At 20.5% G+C, this 13,058-nt stretch overlaps 1 protein-coding gene across 8 annotated transcripts in view; it reads left to right on the top strand.

Annotated features, from left to right (window-relative positions):
• Positions 1 to 5,360: 5,360 nt before the first annotated feature.
• The window catches only part of LOC122511487 (neuropeptide CCHamide-1 receptor-like), a 57,010-nt gene continuing 49,312 nt past the window's right edge, over positions 5,361 to 13,058 (top strand). For 3 of the 8 annotated variants that reach the window (XM_043626750.1, XM_043626754.1, XM_043626752.1), the window contains exon 1: positions 5,361 to 5,492. The gene's annotated coding sequence lies outside the window, so the exon portion shown is untranslated. Of the gene's footprint in view, positions 5,493 to 5,897; positions 5,901 to 9,977; positions 10,159 to 13,058 lie in introns of those variants that run through there. The other 5 variants (XM_043626749.1, XM_043626751.1, XM_043626755.1 and 2 more) reach the window with 2 other exon arrangements.

Consider the following 13,058-nt stretch of genomic DNA (forward strand, 5'->3'; position numbering starts at 1 on the left):
GTGTTTTTATAATATTTGCAAATGAGTTTATCAACTTTCACCAAGAATCACAAATTGAAAATTTGTTATTTTATTATTTTCAATTTTTATTTTTGTTTTATTATTTTTTTTTTTTACTTTTTTTGTATTTCATATTTATTTATTTATTAATTTTTCATTTTGTATTTTACTATTTTGTATTTTTTGTATTTATATCTGTATTTGCATTTTTATTTCTCCAATTTCAAATTTTACCCAAATATTTATAATATTTCAAATTAAAGGTAAAAATGTCAACTTTTTTAATTCCATGTGGCCATTTTTGAAAAATTAGTTTCGAAACGAAATATAATTCTAAATGGAATATTTTAAACCTTCTCGAATTATTTCAATCCCTGATGAATTAAAGCGTTGCAGATTATTTTAATCCATTTTTGGTGTTAAAATAATACTTAGCAATATATTTAAAAATTTTGTATAATATTTCAAAAATAAATCTATCGTCCAGTAAATTTTTCAAAAGTATATTAAAATTCAACCCTATAAATGGAGAATAATAAAAAATGATTGTTCAGTGTTGAGGGTCGAGAGAATCTTATTCTTCTTATAGAAAAAAAAAATTTTATATATACAGATTCTCGCTACAGTATTACTCATAAATTTGTAACAAAAAACTATGGAAGCTTCTTTATGAAATAATTTATAAAAACTTGTATTATAAACAGAATTTATTTGAAACCAAACATTGTGAATAAGTTCTACAATTTTTTTTTGTACCCTTACCTTTTTTATGTCATTACCCTTTTTTTCTTACCTTTTTTGCTTTATTTTACTTTTTTTTATCTTTCCTGTTTTTACCTTTACTTTTTCTTCGTTTTGCAATTTCAATCCACAAGTAATTGGAGTCTATTTGCATTTATCTATTGAGGGTGGTAGTTTCTGAGAAAACGTATGAAAAATAATTTACATACTATTTATTTTACATATTATTTTTATCATACATATTATTTTCATTATAAATATTATTTTTATTATACATATTATTTTCATTATAAATTTATAAATACTATTTTTATCATTATAAATATTATTTTTATTATATATATTATTTTTATTATACATTACTATTTATTTATTTACATATTATTTATTGGAAAACAATTGACATGACTTGAATGTTCTTAAAGTTTTTCTACTTATTTTAATTTTTTAATGTAAAAGCAAAAAAAGAAGAGAAAGAAAAAGAAACGAATGTTATGTTCTTATATCAGATATGTTCCTTCGGCTATTATCCCTTGTGAATCCTATACGTCAGGAAATGTTCAGTACTATAAATACCGTCCTTAGGGGATTTAACAACACGAGGATCTGAATTTTATCGAATCGAACTTCTAAAATCTAGAACAATGCTATTTGAAGATAAAAAGAACTTTTATTTTGTTTTTTAAAAAACAGGTGTAATCCGAGATTTTTAAATACAAAAACATTCGTAATTATTTTTAATTGGCGATAAATGTACGGAGAGAGAATAAATATTAAATTTCATAAAAGTAATTTACAAATTAAAAAAAAAATTTTAAACAAAACTTTATTCTCCTTTGAAAAAAAAGAAATATATATTTATAAAACTTCTTTTTTAGACACTTTTAAATACCTTCTGAAATTTAATAATTTCTTAAAATTACAATTATAACCCTTCCAAATTTAATTATTTTCTACAATTTTTAACTAAACTTCATTTCCAAATCAATTATTTCTAATTTTTCTTACAATTATTTAAATACAAAAATTCAATTTTCCATAATTATTGTAACTGTAACTGTTTATGGTTCTTTTTTATAAAAGTTATTAGGATAAATTACTGAAAATATGTAACCAAAAATGTTGAAAGTAACTGATTTTTAAAAAATTATAATAATTCCCGTTTATTATTAAATAATTATTATTATTTATTTATTATTAATAAATAAATAAAGAGATCATCCCATAGATCTACATTATTATAATAAAGAGATTCTTAAAATTAATCTTTTAAATATATTTTAAAATAATTTTTGAAAGTTTATAGGTTTTTAATTTTATACAATTGAAAAATTTCCAAATAATTGAAATTTGGGAAAAATCTTTTAACAATTTAATTGAATTTTTGAAATATATAAAAAGAAATAATTAAATTTTCATAAAGAATTTTAATTTTAAAAATGAACATGATTTCTCCAAAATTTTAAAAAGTCTAAAAAAGTAAATTTTGAAAAATTTAAATTTACTTTGTTCGAAGATAATTATTTTCGAACAAAAATAAATCTAACAGAAATGAATTTTAAAAAATTATAATGAAACAATTTATAACACTCAGTTTTTTAAAAATATTGCAATGTAATTTTACAAAAATAATTGAATTTCTTTAAATAATTTCTGTACAATTTAAAACAAAAACTAATTTTTTGTTGAATTTTAATAAAAAATGTTGAACATTATTGTTTTCTCCAAAGTTTTAAAACTAATTCTCAAAAATTTCAATGTTATTATTTTTTCTACGTATTTGAATTTTCGGGAACATGTAATTGAAATTATTGAAAATAATTGAATTTTAAAAAATTACAAGGAAAAAATTCGATAAGTATTACTTTTTTCAAAAATATTTTAATATAATTTTTGGAAGCTAATTTTCATTAATTTTCATATTTAGAAAATTTACACTTGAAGATTTTTCATTGAAATTTTTTAGAATTCAATTATTTTCAAAATTTGCAATTAAAACTCCTCAAAAGTTAATTTTCAAAAATTTTAATAAAATACTTGAAAGAAATCAATTATTTTCTGCTAAATTTTACAAAATTTTAATTATTGAAAAATTTGTTAATTGTATAATTCAAAAATTTAATTAGAAAAATCATTCAAAAATAATTTTTCAAAGAATTGTCTATAGTTATACTTTTTACACTATTAAAATCGAAGTAAATTGCATTTTATACAAAAAATGTGGTTTTTGTGGCAAAACTTGGAAGAAAAGTCGAAAAAGTAGCTAATTTTTGAAAATAAGTCGGAAAAAGTCGCATATTTTGAAAAAAGTCGAAAAAGTTATAATATCCGAGGCCTACGTTCATTAGAAAATTTTTTTTTAGAAACTCACCTTTATTAGAAAAAAAAATTTAAAAATAAAAAATGAGAAAAAAAGTTTTAGAAAAACAAAATTATACTTGAAGTTACAAAATTTGTAATGCTTTTTACTATTATTATTATTATTATTATTTCTTAATTTAAAAAAATGTATTTATTTCCTTTTTTCTCTCCCTTTTGGCAAGTTATAACAATATAGCTATTTCATTAATGCGGAAATTTTCATTTCGTTCAAAGAAAATTGAACAACTTTTCGCGTATACTTATGGCATAAAAATAGTAGTTGACGGAGAAAATCAGAGAACAACAACAGCAAAAGAGAAAAAAAAATGTGTATATATATATATATTCTTCATAACTCTTCAAAGCATAAGGCAGGGATATATGTATAAACATTGTAATTGCTTGTCAGAATAAAACATTCTATTATCTAGACTTCTATTAAAACAATCTTATTTTATTTTATTATGATATTCTGTTGAGAAATGTTGAAATAGTGACGTGCATTTTAAATTGTTCTTTGAATATAATGCCAAGTGAAAAAAGAATAATAAACGAAATAAAGCCGTAAATGTATAAATCTATTTTCTATATTATAAATTTAAATGTTTTTCCTTTCTTTTTTATTTAGCTTTTTAAAAAAAGAATCAAAAATAATTTAAAAAAAAAAAAAAAATAATAATTCATGTTTAGTTTACTTTTAGTTTATGTTTAGAAATAAAAATAAAAAAGTTGTAAACGTGTTTAAAATTTTGTTTACCAAGTGTTTGTTTTAACAAAATTTGTATAAGATTCACATTTATAACTTCGAGTATAAAGTATGGTAATTCTTTATTTACATTCTTTTTTTATCCTTATACAAAACTTCTGAAATTTCATTCGCCTTTGTCGTTATAATAATTTACGTATTCAACAATTCTTCATGTTTCTGTAAATAATGTTACATTTATTCGAATCGTCTGCAAATGCTCTTGGATCAAAATTTATAATTTAAATTTTCTCTGTTTTTACAAGAGATAATGCGCAATTGAACTTTCATTAAAAATTTTCTGCAAAAGAAAAAAGTTATTCCTCTAAAAATAATTTACAAATGTGGGGAAAAAAATTTCTTCGACTGTATAATTTTTTATTTAATTTAGATCTACTTTCGTTCAAATTAGTTTCTTCGATTTTTTATTTCTTAAACTTTCATGTCAACAATCAAAATTAAGTTATTAATTGAGATATTAATGTTAATTATAATTTAAATCTCGATTTCAATAAAATAACAATAAAATTTAACAATTGGAATATAAATGAATACTTTAAGGGTAATTTTTTTTTAAAAAGTTGAGAGCAATGTAAAAAGTAAAATGATTTTCTGAAAAATTTATATCTAATTATTGAAAAAAATTCCGAGGACTAGAAATTTTTTTTTTTAACTTCCATCGTTATAAAGTTTTCTAATCCTTCGACTGTGTTTTGAAACAAAATACATATCTCATTTAGATCTCATTTAACTTAGAAGACACAAATTAAATGTTCACCAATTCGGAGATGCTGCAGAGCAAATAAAGTCTCTGCTCGTAAATAAGTAGATTTACCTGCAATTTTATAGCCTTTAATTAAATTTCGAGAATTTTGTTAAGGAAAATTACTATGTATGCATTTTGAAGCACCTTTAATTTATATATTCTCATAAGGAAATTTAAAGAAAACATAAATATTTTGTATAATAAATAAATAAATAAATACTTCCTCTATGAGGAAGCAATAAATAAGTATAATTATGGTGAATGCAATAAAAATAGTAAAAAGTTAACTAAAATAATAATAATATTTTAATAATAATAATAATAATAATAATAATAATAATAATAATAATAAAAATAACAGTAAAAAAAATAATAATAAATAATTAAATAAATAACAATAATAAGCAAACAAGGAAAATGTTTTCATTTCAATAACAACAAAAAATTAATTCAACAAAAAATTTAAACTTTAAAGCTCGCTTTAAACTGTTTTTCATTTTGATTTCCTTATTATTTTTGAATTTTGAAGTTAAATAAGAAAATAAAATTTGAATTTTATTCTCATGTGGAAAAATGTTACAATCTTTTAGAACTAGAGAAAAAAATCGTTTGGAGAATAAAAGAAATTAACATTCAAGTGAGAAAATTAGCGACTCTAACATCTAGAGGAGATTATTTTTTTTTCTCCTTGTGATTGAATTATTTTACTTGATTTTGAAAAGTTTATGCGTCAGTTGGCAAGTTTCAATGCTTCATCATACACTTTTGTCCATTACATATTATTAAAATAACATTCAACTATAAGTTACTTGAAAGTTATGTGTCAACTCGACTACTGTGTGTTAACTCAAATGAAACTTGAGGAGAAACATTGTGACAGTGTGTTATTGTTATTATTATTATTATTTTAAACTTTACCAGAAAAGTGGAATTTCCTAAAAATTATATTGAATTAACGTTTATTTTTTTCATTATAGAAAAACAAATTTTCTATCTTAAATATATTTTTCTGTTATTTAAAAAAAAATTCTGTCATTAATTTAGTTTTTATGAACATTTTTTAATTTATAAACTTCTAAACTACAAAATTAAAATTCTTTTTAAATTTATATATATATAAATAAATAAATAAATAAATATATAGGTATAAAATATTATAAACTTAATTTTATTTATAATATTTTATTTATATGTTTCATTTTATTTATTCATTATCAAATAATGATGATTTAGTGATATTTAATAATAATAATAATAATAATAATAATAATAATTTACATAAAGATGGTAATTTTTTTTATTTAACAAAAATATTATGTTAATTAATTGAAAATTCTTTGAGGTAAGAAGTCTTGAGGAATTTCTTTTATCTCAAATATCTAGAAAATAGTTATCAACTGTTGCTTTTAACTGTCGATAAGAGAGAGAACGTAGAACTTGAAAAAAATTCTTATTTTCAGCAGTAGTTATTCAAGTTCCATGGATAAAAATTTTTTTTTCTCCTGCTGATAATTACCGTATGTAAATTCAATGTTATCAATTAATTTCATACATAAATTTATATTGATAATTTCCAAAATGTCATTACCTCATAACGAAAATTTATTAAAATTTATTTTTTTTTATTTATTTATTTATTATTTAAAATTTATTTATTTCCAAAAATTTCTCCTAGTTTTAAATTTCAGTGATCAATAATTTTTACGTTGTTTTTTATAACAATTTTTTATACCAAATGTTTTACAACATTTTTTTATACCAATTTGTTTTGTAGCAATTGTTTCATAACAACTGTTTTTTATTAATTGTTTTATAACATTTTTTTTATAACAACTGTTTTATAACAATTTTTTTAATACCAATTATTTTATAACAATTTGTTTATACCAATTATTTTGTAAAAACTTTTTTTATGACAATTGATTTATACAGATTTTTTTGTACCTATTGTTTTATAACAATTTTTTATACAAATTGTTTTATAACAATTTTTTAAACAAATTGTTTTATAACAATTTTTTATACAAATTGTTTTATAACATTTTTAATATACCAATTGTTGTATAACAATTGTTTTGTAACAATTGTTTTAGAACAACTGTTTTAAAACAATTTTTTATACCAATTATTTTATAACAATTTTTTATACCAATTGTTTTATACAAAATTTTTTATATCAATTATTTTATAAAAATTATTTTATAACATTCCTTTTATAAAAATATTTTTGCAATTGTTTTACAATTATTCATTTTATAACCATTTTTCTCTATCAATTTTGTTTTTGTAACAATTTTTTTATAACCATGTCTCTTTTGTAACAATGTCGAAGTTGTTTTAGTAATAAATGTCTGACAGTAATTGACCTTTACTACTGATTTTAAAAATTTAACAACTTTACCATTGTTACGAGTTATTAAATTAAAAGTATGAATGTAGCGGATGTCTGACATTAATTGACCTATACTACTGATTTAGAAAAATCCAAATGAAATTAAATAAATTCTTCAAGATTGCTGCAAGTTTGCCTATCACATTTGGAAGTATTATTAATAAATTTTTTTTTCATTTTTTCTTCTTCTTCTTGTGAGTATTTACAAAACGAATAAAAAAAAATTGTCTGCAGTATTTTTAAATCCTAAATAAAATGATATTTTCTAAGCTTATTAGCACTTTTGTAAATGCATTTCCGGAAGTTTACTTTTTATTGTGGGTACTCTACATTAGGTCATTAAAAAATGTCTTCTTCTCGCGTGATTCAAGAAAATAAAATAAATAGAGTGCAAAAATGTCTAAAATTGAATAAATAACTAAAATTAAAGAAATAGAAGAAAAAAATAAAGGAAATAAATAAAATAAATTAGATAATAAATATAGTAAACAAAATAATAACTAAAGTATAATTAAAATTAAATTAACAAAAAAAAATAAAAGAAATAAGAGAAAAACCAAAATAATAATAAATAAAATAAATAAGAGCAAAATCTAAATGAAGTAAATAAAATAATGCGAATACAGTAAACAAAAGAATAACTAAAGTAATTAAACGAAATAGAATAACAAATAGACGGAATAAAAAAGAAATAATTCAACTATTTTTGAAAGTTTATTTAAAAATTTAATTTCATTTGCTGTACAATCAACAAACTGTGAGATTCAACAAATGAAATTAAATTTTATTGTGCAGTTGATGTTTTTACATTCATAAAGTTTTTAATCTTCCTACATGAAAAAAGTAAATGAAATTTTTCATTTTTTGCGAAATCAAAAAATTGAATTTACCTCCTAAACGAAGGAAACGATTTTTGTAATAAAAACAAGAAAATAAAATTACAAGATAGATTACAGCATTTCATCTATAAATATCTATACTTTTAATTAAGAAGGAAAATTGAAAAAAGGATACTATTGAGATCAATAGTACATTATGATATTAATCTTAAGTCATATTACATATTTTTCTATATATATGATAGAATTTATCAGTAGAGGGAATTATATTTTCAATATAATTTAATTTTACACAATTATTTATTAATAATTATTTTTTAATTATTTAATTTACATTAATTGCTTTATTAATATCTGCAGAAAAACTATGAAGGATCTGTTTATTATTTTTTCTTTATGTAGAATGTAGAAAAAATAAAATCTCTTCAATAATTTTCTACTTTTTCCAAATTAATACTAGATTTAAATTAAATTTATTTTATTGGAAAATGAAAATTTGTAAGCGAAGCGGTCCCCTCCCCTTCCAACTTACAAGTGGAGGGGGTGACGCTTATACTTCTACTAAACTAAACGAACGAATTTTATTTTTCAAATTTTCAACTTTTTAATTGAAAATATAATAACTAAAATCATTAAATTAATATAGCAATTACATTTTTTTCCAAGAAAAGGAAAAAAAAATTATTCCGAAATTAATTTTTGCTTTATGAGTGTGATTATTCAATCGCACTGGTAACTTTTGCTTTCCCATTGTTCGCTATTATTTAATAACTTTAAAAATTATTTTCAAATCTGCTTTAAACTTTCGCACAATTAATCTCCACTTTGTTTTTAGTTTTAATCGAAAAAAATTTCTTTTTTTATTAAAAAAGAAATTTTTTTTCAGTTATTTGAAAAATACTCTAAAATAATGCACTTTTCTCAATTCTCCACGCAGAAATCATCAAGTTTTTTAATATGCTTTATATTTTACACAAAGTCTATTTTAATCATGTTTTTATTAATTCCATTCGAAAAACTTCATCTCCAAAGTTGTTTTTTTATGTTGTTTTCCAATTTTAATTGAAAAATTTGTGTAAAAATATTTTTTTAATATTTTTCCCGCACTATTTTCTCATTCGGAACCGGAGTTTACATATTCATTTCAATATTTTTCATTCAAATTTTTAGTTTGACAACAAGTTGTATTTATGTTAAATTTGCATGAAAGAAGTAGCCTTTTTTTAAATTTAAAACTACAAAAATTACTAGTATTTTACGGTGTGTTTTATAATCGTATGTAAATTCTGGTTCCGCGAAAATTATGGAAATTATGGAATGAATATTAATATTACATTAATATTAATGGAAATGTTTTGTTTTTCATTTTTATGAAAAAATCTTCTACTTTTTTTAAACTTATTATTTAATCTCGAAAGTAAAAATTTATCTTTATTAGATTAAAAAAAATAAGCTCAAATATCAACAAAAATAATTAGTTTCAAGCTTTATTAAAAAAAGGATCTATGTAGGAAATTTTCCCAAAAAATTAATTTTTTAATAAAAAGTTACCGAAGTCAAAAGTGACCCCTTCATGGAGAATCTCCCATATAAAACAAATCTTTAATTCAATATTTTGTAAATTCTTCAACAATTATTAAATAAATTAATTTTTTCGATTTTTGGAAGACGTATAAAAGGCAAGAGAAAAACACTCTTTTAATTAATTTATTAACAAATCTTTAATTAATTTAATTTATTTAAACTCTATATTTTTTCTTGGAAAAAAATTTATTATTTAATTATCTATAAATTACATTTTTTTAGATTATTACTTTTTTATCTTTTTACTTTTCATAACTTCAATTTGTTTAAATTAATTTAATTTATAAATAAATAGAATTTTTTTCTTTTTCACATAAATTTGAAAATTAGTAATAGTAATTAAAAATATTAATTGTAATAAAAATTAAAAATAGAGAATAGTAATAATTGCGAAAAAGAAAAGAAAAATGTTGCATAATTTAAAATGATGTTCACATTGAAGTTTCTTATCCAATCTACGTTTATTATATATAAGAGAAAGTTAGCTGTAAAGCGACTGTCGAGAATGAGTTTGAGAGGGTGAGAGAGGCAGATATATTCCTCGAGGGTAGGAGGTAGTACTCTTGCGTGTAAATCGTCAGTTGCGGCGCGATTCTCATCCAAAACGGTTTCTCCCAATGGCGAAAGTCAAAAAAAATTTCTCCTTTCTGTAAAACAAAAAAAAATCAAAATACCAAAAAAAAAACCAAGATGCTTTTTTCTTCCACATTCAAAAATAATAATTCCCTAAGTGAGTCGAATTTATATGAAAAAATTATAAATTTACTGCAAAATTGGAGCGCCATTTCTTGAAATTTACAAAGTTTCGTATATAAGAAGACATTTTTTATTAAACGATGTTATTTTATACAATTTTATCTTATTTATAATAATTAATGAATTTAATTAATTATTAGTTAATTTTTGTTAACACTATCACTATTGTTATTTTTTTATTTTTATTTTTTTTTATTGTTATTTTATTTTTTTGTTTTCCCTATTTATTTCTTTATTATTTTTTTTATCACTTTTTTCTTATTTATATTAATATTAGTATTTTAATTACTATTAAGTAATTAAAAATATTATAATACTATAATTATAGTTAGTATTTTATTATGATTAGCATAATTATTAATTTTATCAATTAATATTAGTACCTTAATAATATTAGCACTAAATAATAATAAATTATAGAAATTTTATAATATAAAAATGATTAATAATTACTTAATTTCACCCAATTCGAGAATATTATTAAATTATTGTAATTTAAATAATTTTTTAAACATTGTTTTCCGTTATAATATTCAAAATTGAATTCGAAACTTTTTCAAGTGAAAAAAATTCGCGTTGCTTTCCAACAGGTTCAACTATATTATAAATTCAAAGTGAAAAAAGTATTATTAATATTAAACGGAGAAAGAAAATAATTTTCATACCCTTATAAAAATTTATTGAAATAATTTTTCTGGTTATTCTGAAGTTAGAAAAAAAGGAATAAACTATTTTTTTGAAGTGAGAAAAAGTCTTTGAATTTAGTTAAAAATTTGGTTAAAAAACTTTTAAATATAAACAAAAATTCCTCTTTTTTGTAGATGAATATTCGTATATGGAAAATAAAATGAAAAAATAATTATTAAACGGAATTTTCTTCTCACTTTGAGATTTTATTTTTTTTCGGTGAAATATTGTAGATTAAAAAAAAAATATTTTCTTACTAATTTTCATGAATTATAATTAATTACCTGCAGCTTTATGATACCTTAAGATTTTAATTGGTGTAAAATTTTCTTTCCGGCTCTTTACCGTATATTATAAAGCTATATACACTTTCATTAAATAAGAATTTTAATTAGCCGTTAAATTTTAGGTGTATAAAATTTTTTTTATATCCATTCATATTTTTCAATTTAATAATTTGCCACACATTGTGCATATAATTATAAATTACTTGTAATTTTTTGTATTTTATTTTTCTTCTTTTTTTTCTTTTTCTTTTTCTTCTTTTTCCCCTCATTATTATTTTTTTACCAGTTTACTATTATTATTTTTTTGATTATTTCTACTATTAAGGTTTTGTAAGATAAAAACTTTCGAGGGGGAAATTTTTTTTTCTAGGCTTTGTATTTTTCTATATTACAGTACTCAGAATTCATTTTCGACACTTTTGGAATAAATAAACTAGAGAAAAAAAAAGTTTTCCCCTTCTAATGCAGAAACTTTGTATAATATTTTCTATTTATAAATTATTTTAGACAGTTTTTGAATTTATAGAAATTACAAGGCCTGTCCTAACGGAAAAAGTCTAGGATAAAAAATGAAAAAAAAACTTTTCGAACAAAAAGTTTAAAAAGTTTTTTTATATTCCTCACGAAATTTAAAGTTAAAGATTCAAATGTTGTAACATTTGAATCTTTAACTTTAACTTTAAATTTTTTAATTTAAATTTGATGATTAAAATTGTTAGTTATTAAAATTATTACCTATTATTGATGATAATAATTATTAGAAAACAAAAAAAAAATATTTTGAGTTAATTAAAAAAAAAATAGGTTAAAGAATTTTTTTTTTTGGGACATTTTATTGCACGTGTGGTCTTTGATCTCATGCGCGCTTTGTTAGCACACTTTCTGGAGTTCGGGTTTATCGAATTGATTTATTTGTTGATGGTAAATGGTGATAATACATACAGAGCAGTCTGGCAGATTTGCTCATCGTAAACCTTCTAATTTTGAGATGTAGATATAGAAAATGGTATTAAAAAAAGAAAGATACAGAAGCAGATGCTCGCATGAATTTGATTATGTTTGTATTTTTGAATTTCAACCGAAAAAAATGATAAACAATTTTTTTTTCACATAATCCACCAAAAAAAAAATTTCCGCCTTTTTTACTTTTCTTTCTAGATCGCAGAGAAGTTCATTTTTTTCCCTCCAAAAGTATTGGCAGCTGTTTTTTTGTATTTTGATTTATTGAAACCGACAGAAATTGATTGCAAATGGAAGATAAAAATTTTTCATTCATTTTTCCTTTTTTTTTCATCAAAAATTGAAATTCTTTTTTTTTCTTCGAAAATTGACATATTTATTGTTGAATACAACTCATCTATTAGTGAATCTTTTTTTTCATTTTTTTAAAACTTTTGTTCTATTAAAATGCAATAACAAAATTTTACATTCTTAATAACTTTTTGCGACATATTTCGCTTTGTGCAATTTTTTATTATTGCGAAAATTTAATAAAATTTTACGAGAGAAATATTTTTTTTTTTATTGGCAATATATAGTTTATATATCAAGTTCTAAATGTCAATGACTCAATATTCTAAGCTCGTAAATTACTCAAAACACCTACTGACTTTTACCCGCAACGCCTTTGCGGGGGAATATTGGTAAATGTAATTATAGAAAAAAAATGTTTTTTTAAAAGTGTATACGATTAGATAACAGTAATATTCTACGCACAATGTTTGCATAATTTGAGATAAAAATTTTTATAATTAATGAACATTGTTAATAGGCAAATATTAGCGAAATGTATACTTAAAAATTAACGAATTATTGTAGTAAATATTTTCAATTCGTCATGTTTTCTAAAAAAATATTTTTTTTAGAGAAAAAAGAAAATAAATTAAATTTTATTTTCTAT

Source organism: Leptopilina heterotoma, unplaced genomic scaffold, assembly GCF_015476425.1.
Source record: "Leptopilina heterotoma isolate Lh14 unplaced genomic scaffold, ASM1547642v1 Lhet_83, whole genome shotgun sequence".
Taxonomy (NCBI): Eukaryota; Metazoa; Arthropoda; class Insecta; order Hymenoptera; family Figitidae; genus Leptopilina; species Leptopilina heterotoma.